Source organism: Protopterus annectens, chromosome 6.part0 (genome assembly GCF_019279795.1).
Source record: "Protopterus annectens isolate FY-2018-M chromosome 6.part0, PAN1.0, whole genome shotgun sequence".
Taxonomy (NCBI): Eukaryota; Metazoa; Chordata; order Ceratodontiformes; family Protopteridae; genus Protopterus; species Protopterus annectens.
Window position 1 is genome coordinate 945,254,364 of NC_056737.1, and position 12,424 is coordinate 945,266,787.

A 12,424-nucleotide genomic window follows, 5' to 3' on the forward strand; every position below is an offset into this window, starting at 1 on the left:
GTTTGGTCTACCAGTGCAAACATTTTACTGAACTGTGGCTTCAGAGTAAACTGTGGTGTAAGCAGAAAGCAAGTGCTTTATCTTGGCAAACTGTTTGCATGAACTTAGGTAAAAAAATGAAATGTCTACACTGATATTCATTAAAGAAAATGTTGGCTTTGTTTACATTTTCTACATGCCAGCACAGTTGTTTTCATATATGTTACTCCTACATTAGTTTGCACAGTGGATTTGTCAGAACTCATGTTTTTGCTTAAAATATTGCTCACAGTCAGCTCCCCTACATGTTTGAGGTAAAACTGCTTGAACATTAGTGTCCAACAGAAAAAAAGGACGAACAACCAAACACCCAAAGCTTTTTTTCCATACGAAAACAGAAAAAGATGTTTTTCACGTTTTTGGATTTTGGGCATTCTGGAAGATCAACTTTCAGGAAGTTGACATTTGTTGGTATTGGTAATTTTTTTCCATAATTTTGGAACATTAACTTTAAAGAAGTTGATATTTCAAAGCAGAACCTTAACAACCAAAGGTGTATTTCCTCAGATATGCAGATAGTTGCATGTCTATGATTTTTTTACTCCTACTCTTTTGCATTTGACCCCCATACACACTTGTACACATGCTTGCAGGCTGACACACACCACTTATTTACCAGGAAAGTCTAACTTGGCCTGCAACGATCCCTTTTCAGTGGAGGCCTGGAGAAAAAAGCTCCACAAATAAGTACAATGCGCAAACTACACAACTGAAACATTTGATGGAGGGAGTAGATAATTATGTACATGCAAATAAAAAACAGATACAGTTTAAAAAGCTAACTCCAGAGTTACACATTCTAATTCCATGGTTTAAAAGCATATTCAAGACATACAGAATGATTATGTTTCATAAAGGGAGTGGAGCGTTATATGCAGCAGATAAAGAAGAGTTATTATTTGTACATATAATAAGGCTCCAAGTTTGAGTGTGTGTGCGTGTGTGTGTGTGTGTGTGTGTGTGTGTGTGTGTGTGTGTGTGTGTGTGTGTGTGTGTGTGTGTTGTTATACAAAATCCAAAGAGCATGTTTTTACAATGTGAGCAGCCATGAAAACAATAATACACTGAAAATAGGAAGAAAATCAGTAAAATGTGTGAAAAAATGCAAATGACTATAAATATGTATATATTGCAGCAGGACAGAAAACAAGCAGAAAATACAGGCATAAAAAATGTCCAAGTAAAGTGAAGAAAGGAACAAACATACCATGTCAAAACCATTAATAAAATAATTTATGGTCCATTTTACTAAGCAGTAGAATGCATTTAACTGAACAAGCACAACTGATTCCCAATGAGTTGCAGGCATTAAGATGAATTTGACATTCCATCTCCTTCTTTTTAAGAATGCCATTATAGTTCCCCTCAAATGGACCCCTTCTGATGTCCAAAATGTGAAAAGTTAAAAAAGAATGACCTAGTGATTCAGTGCTGTGCTCGGCCAAGAGTATTGGAGCTTAGTCTGTTTCTAATTTCAGACATGTGTTGGGTTCTCCTTCTTTTCTACTGAGAAATAGTCTTAATTATGTCAAAAAAGGGCTATATGAACAATCTTTTCACTCTTACACCACCTTACTGTTATATTTCGTACCCGTATGGGGCAGATGAAAAAAATTCTCTGCAGCTCATGAACTCACAAAAGGTACACAAAGGGAGCCTATGCATTGTCATTTGCATTTTGCTATACATTTTATTCATTGTATTTAGTATATGGTTGACCAAATCACCTAAAGCCATATTTTACAGTGTTGATTGGCTAGCCCTGCCACAGCACACAGTCTGATCTGTGTTCTCCTATCTTGATGACACTGTGCACAACAGTAGATGCCCAAAGTGGTTGGTCTGTACAACTCTTCGCCCTATAGGGCACAATGTAGAATCTGTGCTGTTGCCCACAGCTCCATTCATTGGTGAGTTTGAGAAAGAAACACTCAGCATGTTTTTTCAGACATGGGAGAAACCCCACAGAAACACAGGGAGAATGTGCAAACTCCAAACAGGCATTGGTCAAAGGTCAGGATCAAACCTTGTACATGGGAGGCAACGACCTTAACTATTATGCCAACTGGTTTCTTTCTTGCCTGGTCTTTCAATCTTTGATGTCAGCCAGAAGTGCTCTTCACAGCACCTGCAATCTTCACAGTAATGACTCCTTCTGTAATTCATACACATATTGGTAACATATCTAAATACGATTGTAGATTCTTTCTTATAAGACCCATTGCTCCTACTACTCTTGTAACTGTCTGGGTATCCTTCTTCCACATTACTCTCATTTTTTGCCTGCAAATCCTGATATTTTATGACTTTGTGTCTCTCTGTATGCAAGACTCTGTAGTCACTGGGTGTGGTGATTTCAATGATCAATGTTACCTTTGTCTTCTTTTCATGGACCACTATATCTTCATGTTTCTAGCACAGATAAGATTGTGGTAATGGTAGCAAATTGGGGAACTCAGAAGAAGCTAAGAACAGAGATAGAAGAGAAAATAGTAGAACAGGTAAACAGCTTCAAGTATCTGGGAGTGGTGGTTGAGGAGAAGGGGAAGTCTGAATGAAGAGGTCAAAGCTAGAATCAGAGGGGCTGCAGCCAACTGGCATAGAGTGTCAGATGTAGTCTATGACAGAAGATTGCCAAAGAAGCTGGAAAGTAAGGTGCACAAGACAGTGGTGTGACCAGTACTACTGTATGGTGCAGAAACCTGGACAGTAAAGGTAGAACAGCTGAGGAAGCTAGAGGTGATGGAGAAAAGGAAGTGCCTGAGAAGGGTGGTAGGCTGCACACTGTGGGACAGATGAAGAAATGAGGACATAAGAGCAGATGCCAAAGTAGCTCCAATTGCAGAAAAGATCAAAGAGAACAGATTACAGTAGTTTGGATACATGCAGAAAAGCAGAAGACAATCTGGAGAGGAAGATTTGGGACAGACAGCAAGAAGGTAAGAGGAAGTGAGGGCATCCAGCAAAGAGGTGGATGGATTGTGTGAAAGAAGATCTGTGACAGTCAGGCATGAGTGTTGAAGAAGGCAGGATTGTGGCACTGAATCAAAAGAGTTGTCAACAGTTAATACAATACCCTGCCCCATGTAGAAAAAAATGGGGAAAAAGGGGCTGATGATGATGATGATTAGTATATGGTTGTCTTTATAGTTGCTTTTCTCTCTGCCTGGCACTGCTGCTCTCTGCTTAACATCACGCAAACTCATTTGGTATTGTTACTTGCATTTGTGCACTGTCAGTAAATGCAATAATAGGAATTGGCAGGAAATTATTAGTTGCCCTTGCTCTAGTTCAGGTGTTAGACATGTCTGGAGTTAGAGGTGAAGGTGACCAGTTTAGAGAACAGAGGTGGTGTGTTCAAGAGTCCAGGATATTTACTGGACTCCTGGTAAAGTACCACAGCCAATGGCTTCTGCAGGGGGACTATTCTGACTCACAGTACAAGTCCCACACACTGGAGAACAGTGTATACATCATTTTAATGAACTATGCAGGAGCAAGAGGGATAGCCCCAACCAGTGGTTGACAGAGTTTCAAACTGCTGACCTCCCACACCTGTGTAAGTATGGTAATAGAGAGTATTTGTAATACACAGAAAGCCAAATATAGGCAAGACTGGTATGCATAATGCTCTTCTGTTCTTCTGTTATTTTCTCTTCTTTCCACAGCTAATACCAAAATAGAGTTTAATCGATGGGCTTATGCTAATCGAATGGAGAGACTGAGGGAAGCAATTGGTACATATGCAGCACAAGAGAAGTATTATTGTAACTTTAAAAGTTAAAGATAGATGTTTCTTTTTTATACAGTTGTAGCAAATTGACCATGCATATCCTAACTGTAAAAGCAAATAAGCATGCATTGGTCTGTAGCATAAACTAACTTTAGGAGTCAAGTATAAGATTGTAGTCAGAAGCTGTGGGTTCAAATACCACAAGTAACAACTATACAATATTGCCATTTCTTTAATGATATTATATGTAATTAAACTCTATACAAGTGGCATAAATACCCTACTGTTAACTATAATTTGTATAACTGGACCACGCATATGTGCAATATATGCACATTTCAAGTATTACTTTCCACAATCTGTAGTTATAGTGTGTAGTCATTAGGATGTATACTTAAATGTAATACTTCAGATAAAATGGTTGTATAATTGTGTTAATGCACTGTATGTCAATTATGAAAGTACTAATTTTATCTCTTTTTTTCTCTCACCCCAACCCTTATATCTTTTTTATGTTTATTATGTGTCATCAAAATGTCTCCATGTCATCCATCTGTAACACATCACTAAGTGCTTCACAGCAAAGCGAGGTATGCCAGCCTGCTCCTGCTCAATCGGCTCCAGCACTGAGGCCCACCACATCTGGGACCAAACTTGGCAGCATTGCCTCTGTTGCCCCTGCACTATCTGTGCCCTTAGGTAGTACTGCTCCAGCAGCTGGAGCTGTGGTATCCTCCATGAGTAGCAGCAGAGATGAAGATTTCATTACCCTCCAGGAGATGCCAGGGTTGGTACAGAGAGTTGTGTACTGCACCATTGATGTACACCTACTCCAGATGGAGAAGTTGCTCTCCCTCATGGTATGTAAGAAGAAAAAATGTCAGGCACTCCAGCTACCAGTGGAGTAAGGGGACAGTGATGACAGACCAGTGGCTGAGGACTAGATTCTCACTATCTCCATGTTTGATGGACATGAGCCTGGATTGTTCCCTCCATCATCCCACTCATGATGTCCCCCAACCTTTTGTGTCCCTCACCATTCCTGTGTCTGGTCTTGCTTGTCTTGTTTGCTTGCATTTGTTTCCTTACCTACACAACTTACCTGACCCAGAAATACCAACCTCTCTTACCCAGCATTCCTCTCTTACTGAATTAAAAAAAATGGGCACCTGACCCACAAAAAAATATTGCCTCAAACTTAGCTCTCCATTTCGCACATGTCTTCTTGATACAATTGATTTGGTCCATTTGGCTATAAACATGATTACGTTGTTGTTACCCCTCTATTTGGAGGTGACAGTCCAAATTCAGCTAACATTCTGCACATATATTCAGTTTACACTGTTGAAGAAATGGATAGCTATGGTCCTTCCCTACCCCCCTCCTGCAAGTTCCTTTATTGCTTTCTCTTTGTTCCTCCCTTGCTTGCTCCCCATTTCACCACTTTCCTATCTACCTCATTTTAACAACTATAATTTGATCAACAAATAGAATTATGTACAACACACATAGGTACCAGAAAAAGCAATGGATCTCTTCACTTTTTGGTCTGTATGTTTGGGCAGAGTTTGGGATCTTGAACCAATGCCAAATGATGCCATGTGGCTCTATAATGTTGTGATTAGCTCTGCATAATGCTGCTTAACCCCATTGCTCTAGGTCAAAACACAGTAAATGTCATTCCTAGCCTGTTTACTGAAATTGAAAAGTATTCATAGATGATAGTTTTATCCACTCAGTCTGGGCGTTTGTATTACTATGACTCTGAAAATAATATAACATATAATTTACCCCTAAATGACACAACAACAAAAACATAATTATTTTATGAGTTTATGAATTTATTTTAAAAACTGTATCTATTTTGTAAATAGTTTTTAGATAAATTTTAATGGATGCTTTTAAACAGTGCATTTTGTTGACTTTTTACTGTATACATATATTTTATATTGTTTTTATTTATATTTATATTTATATAGTGTTACATATATAATATATTATATTATTTCCTTCCCACTATTGTCGGATTAAGTCATGTTTAAGTATTTTAACATTTAAGTATTAGAATGTGCAAGACTTGATTTTAATATATAATACATTTTTAAATGTAAAGTGAAACATGTGACATGTTGATTTGTTTTAATGTTTAATTGTCTGTAGAAGTCTTGCTTATAAGAACAAGATGAAATCGCTAAGTTTATGGTTTGGATTTTTTAACATTAAAGGTGGTCTTTGTGTCTCTAAGAAGGGTTGGCAGCTTTCTTTTGTAAATACAGCAGTTTTTGACATTTTCAACTAGGTAGCCCAACATGTCATCATGGACCTTCTCTAAATGGACACTAGTAATATACCAGCTATGTGCAACAGACCTGTGTGAGTAGTTAATGCTACATCATGTCTGTTACATCTGTTAGATGTCTTCAAAGAGGTCATTGAGGGCATGCATGATGACAGCATTATCATCCTTTTGAACTTGACAAAAATATGACATTTGACACAAATCTGCACTGAGATATTCACTCAGTACTGTCAGATGTGGCCATAAACACCTATATCACCAAGTGGGTAGACCAGGAGATCACATATGTGGTATCTAAATCATAGGATCATAGAAAGTTAGTAGGCTAATGGTCCTAGGGCCCTTACAAGCCTATCCAAGTTTTACCTTTATTTCCATGATCACCAGCTATTGCCCCTGCCAAAGAGGGACACAAGTGGAAACCCCAGGGTGACTTTATGGTTACCCATCCAATCATCCAGATTGTGTTTGAAGAGGGCAAATTAGGTGTTCTGTTTGACATGAAGTTGGAGTCTGTTCTAAAGGTGTGGTAACCTCTGAGAGATAAATCTGTCCCACCAGCAGGTTCTATTTATGTCACATACCAGGTTAAGGTTTTTAGAGCGAGTAACCTATACACTATTTGACTTGCAGATATGCCACCTTTCCAATAAATCAGGGTCAGAGATTGCCTTATATGCAAGGCAGAGATCGTCTCTGAGTAGACTGTATGAAATAGAATAAAGTGACCATGAGTTCATATGATCCACATAAGATAGATGCTGAAAACCTTAAATTTTCCTTGTGAGGAACCTTTGTGGTCTCTCCAATCGCTGCAGGTTCTTGGAAAGGTATATACCGTAAAGGGTGTTGCACTCAATCATTGGCCTGATCAGGGAAGTGTACAGGGAGGTTATAACTTCTTTTTTTTCTGGAGGCAATGCCCTTACTTACGAGTTGAACAATATAGAATGCCCTTCTTTCCACTGTGAAGACATGATGATCAAAGGTAAGGTTGCTGTCAACCTGTGTGCCCAGATCTATCACCACTGAGTATGTACTTAGGGTGTTACTATTGATATGCAGTTAGCAGGAACATCGATCTTACCAAAAGGGATGATAAAATATTTTTTTGCATTGTGTTTAAGGCCATGACTTTTGCACCAATCATTTGTGTAAGACCCTCTTGTAAAATGTTGACATTAATTGGAGATTCTATAACTACTCCCAGTTTGCAGTCAGCAGCAGTCTTTGTCAGCCACAGACCTTTAGTTTTTACTTGTACTTTGGAGAAATAGATTCCAGACAGTAGAGGTCCCAGGACTGATCAGTTTGGAACAGCACTGGTTACAGGTCTGCTGCTGGAGGTTGATTCCTCTATTTTGACTATATGTGTTCTATCAGTGAGCCAGTAAGTGACCTATCTAATGATATAAGGGTTGATATCCAGCTGGGTGAGTTTGTCAATGATGCCTGATTTGGGGTACAGTGTCAAAAGTCTTGGCTAAGTCTAGGTAGGCTGTATGGACAGATTTCCTCTTGTCCAGGGCCTTGGTGACTGTCTCAAAGAAGTCCACCAAGTTTAGCAGGCATGATCTCTCTTTGACAAATCCAGACTAAGTAGGGTCAAGTGTTTGGAGATTACCTATATCTTTGTTGATAAGGTCCATGATGATTCACTCCATGGCCTTGCAGATAAGGCTAGTCAGGCTAATAGGTCTATAGTTCCCAGGGTCAGTGGAAGCACCACCTTTGTGCAAGGAAATAATGGTGGCCATTTTCCATTCAGCTGGGATAAAGCCAGTGCTTAGACTGTGATTGAAAAGAGTACCCAATTGTGTTGCTAATTCTTGTTGTGGCCCATGTAGGATGCAGCCTGGGATGTTATCAGGTACCGTAGATGCTGTGTTTTTGGCCTTAGAGAGGGCAGTTACAATCTTCTCTTGGGAGATACAAGGTAGGGGGATAGGTGGTAGAGATGTCATGGGGTATGTGTGGCAAGGACAGGGGAGTAAAGTTTTCACAGAACCTGTTGGCCAACAGGTTAGCTGTGCCCACAGGCTCAGTATATGTGGTATCATTAACTATCAGTTCAGCACAAATCTAGGCCTTTCCTTTTAGGTTATGGATGTAGCTAGAGAATGCCTTATGGTTGTCCTTAGTTGAGGAAGCTAATTTTTGGATTCGTAGTTTGCTTTGGAGGACTTCACAAGACATCTTATTTGCTTGTTTAAGCTGAGGAGGGAGTGTTTCCAGTTTAGGCCTCACTTCCTCTAACTCTTAGCAATTTATTCATCTTATTGTAAAGCCTGTTAATGGCAGCTGTCCACCAGGCAGGTTTTCACTTCCTTGAGGAGCTTGTTTTGGTCCTATCAGGCATGGCTGAGTCAATGCAGTTATATGGATGTTTGTATGAAGCATTGGTATAGAACTCAGCATAGTTGCCAGTTCCATCTGAGGTGTGAAGTGCAGTGAAGCTATTTATACTATCCAATAAGAGGTTATAATCTGCTCTGGAGAAGTTTTATAGTCTAATTGCTGCTAGCGAAGGTCAGGTGTGACAGCTACTTTGAATGAGACTGATTTGTGATCAGATCTCACCATGAAAGACCTCACTCAGTCAATGGGAGGGTAATTCAAGTTGCCCAAAACTATGGTGTTCAGCTGTATCTTGATAGACTCATATAGATCCAAATAGGCATAATGGGTGTCCTAATTCATGGAGGGGGTCCTGTAGCTGTCAATAACTTGAATAGGTGTTCTACCAACAGTTAATTGCAAATGAAGTCTCTCTAGGGAATCATACTGTTTAACCAATCTGGAGGTGTGTTTATCTTTAATGAATATTAATAGACCACCTCCTTTAGTTCTCATGCCTTCAGTTTGTGGTCTGAATGTGTGGAAGGAGGTATAACCCTGTATGGCTGGGGTGTTCTCCAAAGCCTTTAACCAGGTGTCCATGACTGCATAAATGTCTGCATCTTCCAAGTTGAGGACTGCTTCTTGTGAGTGCAGTTTCATATTAAGACTCCTAGCATTTAGCAGCATAACCTTGAGGTTGCTTTTAGATGAAGTGTTTACATCAGGAATTTTATCCTTGAGACACTGCCTAAAAAAGGCACTATGGGAGTAGCAAGATCCTTAACCAGTACTCGAAATCCCAGGAATGACAGTTGAAGACCATCTCTGGTAAAGCATCAAGGTCTCTCAATCATGTCATCCCAGGCTGACAAATACTGGATCCTCTTAGAATAACTTCAGAAACACATAAATGCAGAACTCCTCATACCACACGAATAAGAGAAAGGAAATCCACCATCAGGACATAAGTTCTTTTATTATAAACATTCTGATACCTCGGCTTCTCGCCTTCTGCTGGAACATTTTCAACTACATAATGTGTCCCTTTATATACCATTTAAAGTCAGCAATAAATAAATTAAATTCTTCTAATTATATCAATGACATCATTATGTGATTAACTACATTCACCATACACTCAATTGTTAACAAACTGTAACCACTGTGAAAAAAGTAATATTCAACTTATAAACATAAGACCAATATCCCCATATAGTACAAAATCATTCATAATAACATTTGACATTCAAATACAGCTGTAATACCCATATATGAATACATAAATAAATAATATATAAATATATATATATATATATATATATATATATATATATATATATATATATATCTGCGTGTGTGTGTGTGTGTGTTCAAAAATATGCAAATTCATTTCAAATATTACACATTTAAACATTTTCAGTATTAATACACAATTTATTACATGCTTTAAATATAAATTCATAACACCCTAATGCACATATTCTTGTAAACTCTATTTTAACTTCATTGAATGAACTTTATTGACCATGATAATATATAAAAGTATTACTAAACCATATTAAATATTAAGATTATTTTCTAAATTCATTCCTTGGGGACATAATGTGTGATAATTAATAATCATTCTACTTTCCAGTCGACTCAACTGATGCTTGAAATTGCCACTTAAAGACATGGAGAGTGCAAGAATACTAAAATCAAACTATCTTCCAACCCTTGATGTTTTGACAAAAAGTGCATAGCCACTGGACTTTCATGTTTTTTCCTTCTAACATCACTCAAGTGCTCCATAATATGCACCTTCACCTTCCTCGTGGTTTGACCAATATTCCAAAAAATAGGGTCAGAATTGCACCCTATGATATAAATCACACCACAACTATTGCAGTTATAATACTCACTAGCCTTATATAGTTTGCCATTGATCTTGATGCCATCTAAATTTTTAACCCTATGACATACTGAGCATCTACCGCAACTATATGATCCTACCCTTTTCCCCATGGTATGAGAATATCTAGAATTCACATCTTTTTTATTTAATAATTCTTTTAAATTACAATATCTACCACAGGCAAAAGTTATGTGTTTTGGAAACAAACTTCCAATAGAGTATCATGAATCACTATTTCCCAAGCTTGCCTCACTGTATCTTCCAAAATAGGTGAAAAACTGGAATATCTGGTTACGAAAAACAGTCTTTCCTCCATCCCTTCATGCTGCTCAATATTTCCAAATTCTCTACTGTAAGAATGACATTCATTTCCAATTCTTATTTCACCAATATTCAAAACTTTGTTTTTAGCTTTTAACAATATGTGTTCCTTATAACCTCTATTCAATAACCTAATAAATGTCTCTTCTAAATTATTTTCTTTTTAATTTGATTCCGGAGTGTTGGTTATAATTCTCTTAAATTCACCATAAGGCAGTGAACTAATCAAATGTGAAGGATGCATACTGGTTGCATGTAGGCAATTGTTAACTGCAGTAGGCTTCCTATAAGGCTTGTGCTGTACCATTTTTGTTTCATCAACATAAAAAGTAACATCCAAAAATTAAATAGTATCCCCACCAGTTTCCCAAGTAAATTTTAAACCATGTGAATTATTGTTTAAAGTCCGAATAAAGTTCACAAAATCTGCCTGTTCACCTTTGCATAGAAATAATAAATCATCAATGTACCTCTTATAATATATTACATTTCTCAAAAAATAATCCTGTCGTAACATAAACTGATTTTCAAATTCTCCCATATAAACTATGGCATACAAGGGGGCAAAAGCTGCCCCCATCGCAGTACTCCTAGTTTACAGAAAAAATTTATTTTTCCATGTAAAATAGTTATGTGTGAGACAGTATTCAAGCAAATTCAAAAGAAATGTTGAACGTGGTCCTTCACCTAGCTTTTTAGCCATTGCTTCCATACTCCATCTAATGTTGATGTTAGAATATAATGCATTAACATCTACTGTTGCCCAAAATAAATTATCTTCCCATTTTAAATTAACCAAATCCTGGCATACCTGTTGAGCATTCTTAACATGCGATGGAATCATGACTAACTGTTTTTTGAAATGAAAATCCAAAAATAAATTCACATTCACAAGAAAAGAACCCACCCCGAAATAATAGGTCTTCCTGGAGGTTTAGACATGCTTTTATGAACTTTTGGAATTGCATACATAAAAGGATGCCTAGGTGTTTTGACTGTCCATTTTTGTACATCCCTGTGCTTCAAAAAACCAAGTCTTTTCCGTTGTTCCAAAATAACTTGTAACTCACTTTTGAATCTTTGCAATGGGCTGTATTGCAACTCAACATAATTCCCTTCTTCTGAAATGATATTCAAAACCATTTCATCATAGTGCCATATACTCATAACAACCCAATTTGCCCCCTTATCAGCTGTTTTATACACCACCTCATTCAAATTAGCTTTAGGTTCTTGTCGAGCCATCCATTCCACTTTGGTTAAATTATATGACTCAAAACTCCTAACAAAATGTATAAGCATTTTCCACTTTTTTACATTACTAACGCCAGAAACTAAGCCAATTATTGAAGTCAGTCATTTTCTGTTTGTATTGAGGTATCATCCTAGGTGAAAGTAAAATGCTGCTTGAGGGTAGGGACACACCTGCCTGAGACACATAATCCGAGAGCTCAGTCATGTCTCTCTTCATATAGTCCAGTGACATACATCTCAAGTCATTCAGACCAACATGAACTATAAGAGAGTCATAACAGTGCCTGTTGTTGAGAGACTTGAGTGCATGTGTGATGTGGTGGATCCTAGCAGCTGACAGACAGCTGACTGTGACCTTTCCCTTATCCAACCTGGTGAGAGGGACATTGTCGTGTCTCATATTTGAGTTGCCTATGACTAGATATTTGTTTTTGTGTTATGCCTTATGGGATGACTGGTGAGACAATGGTGTGTGATATATTATGTGTACTATGTTCTGCAGAGAATGTATTATGTGAAGCATGCTTGTGTTTGTGTTTGGGGG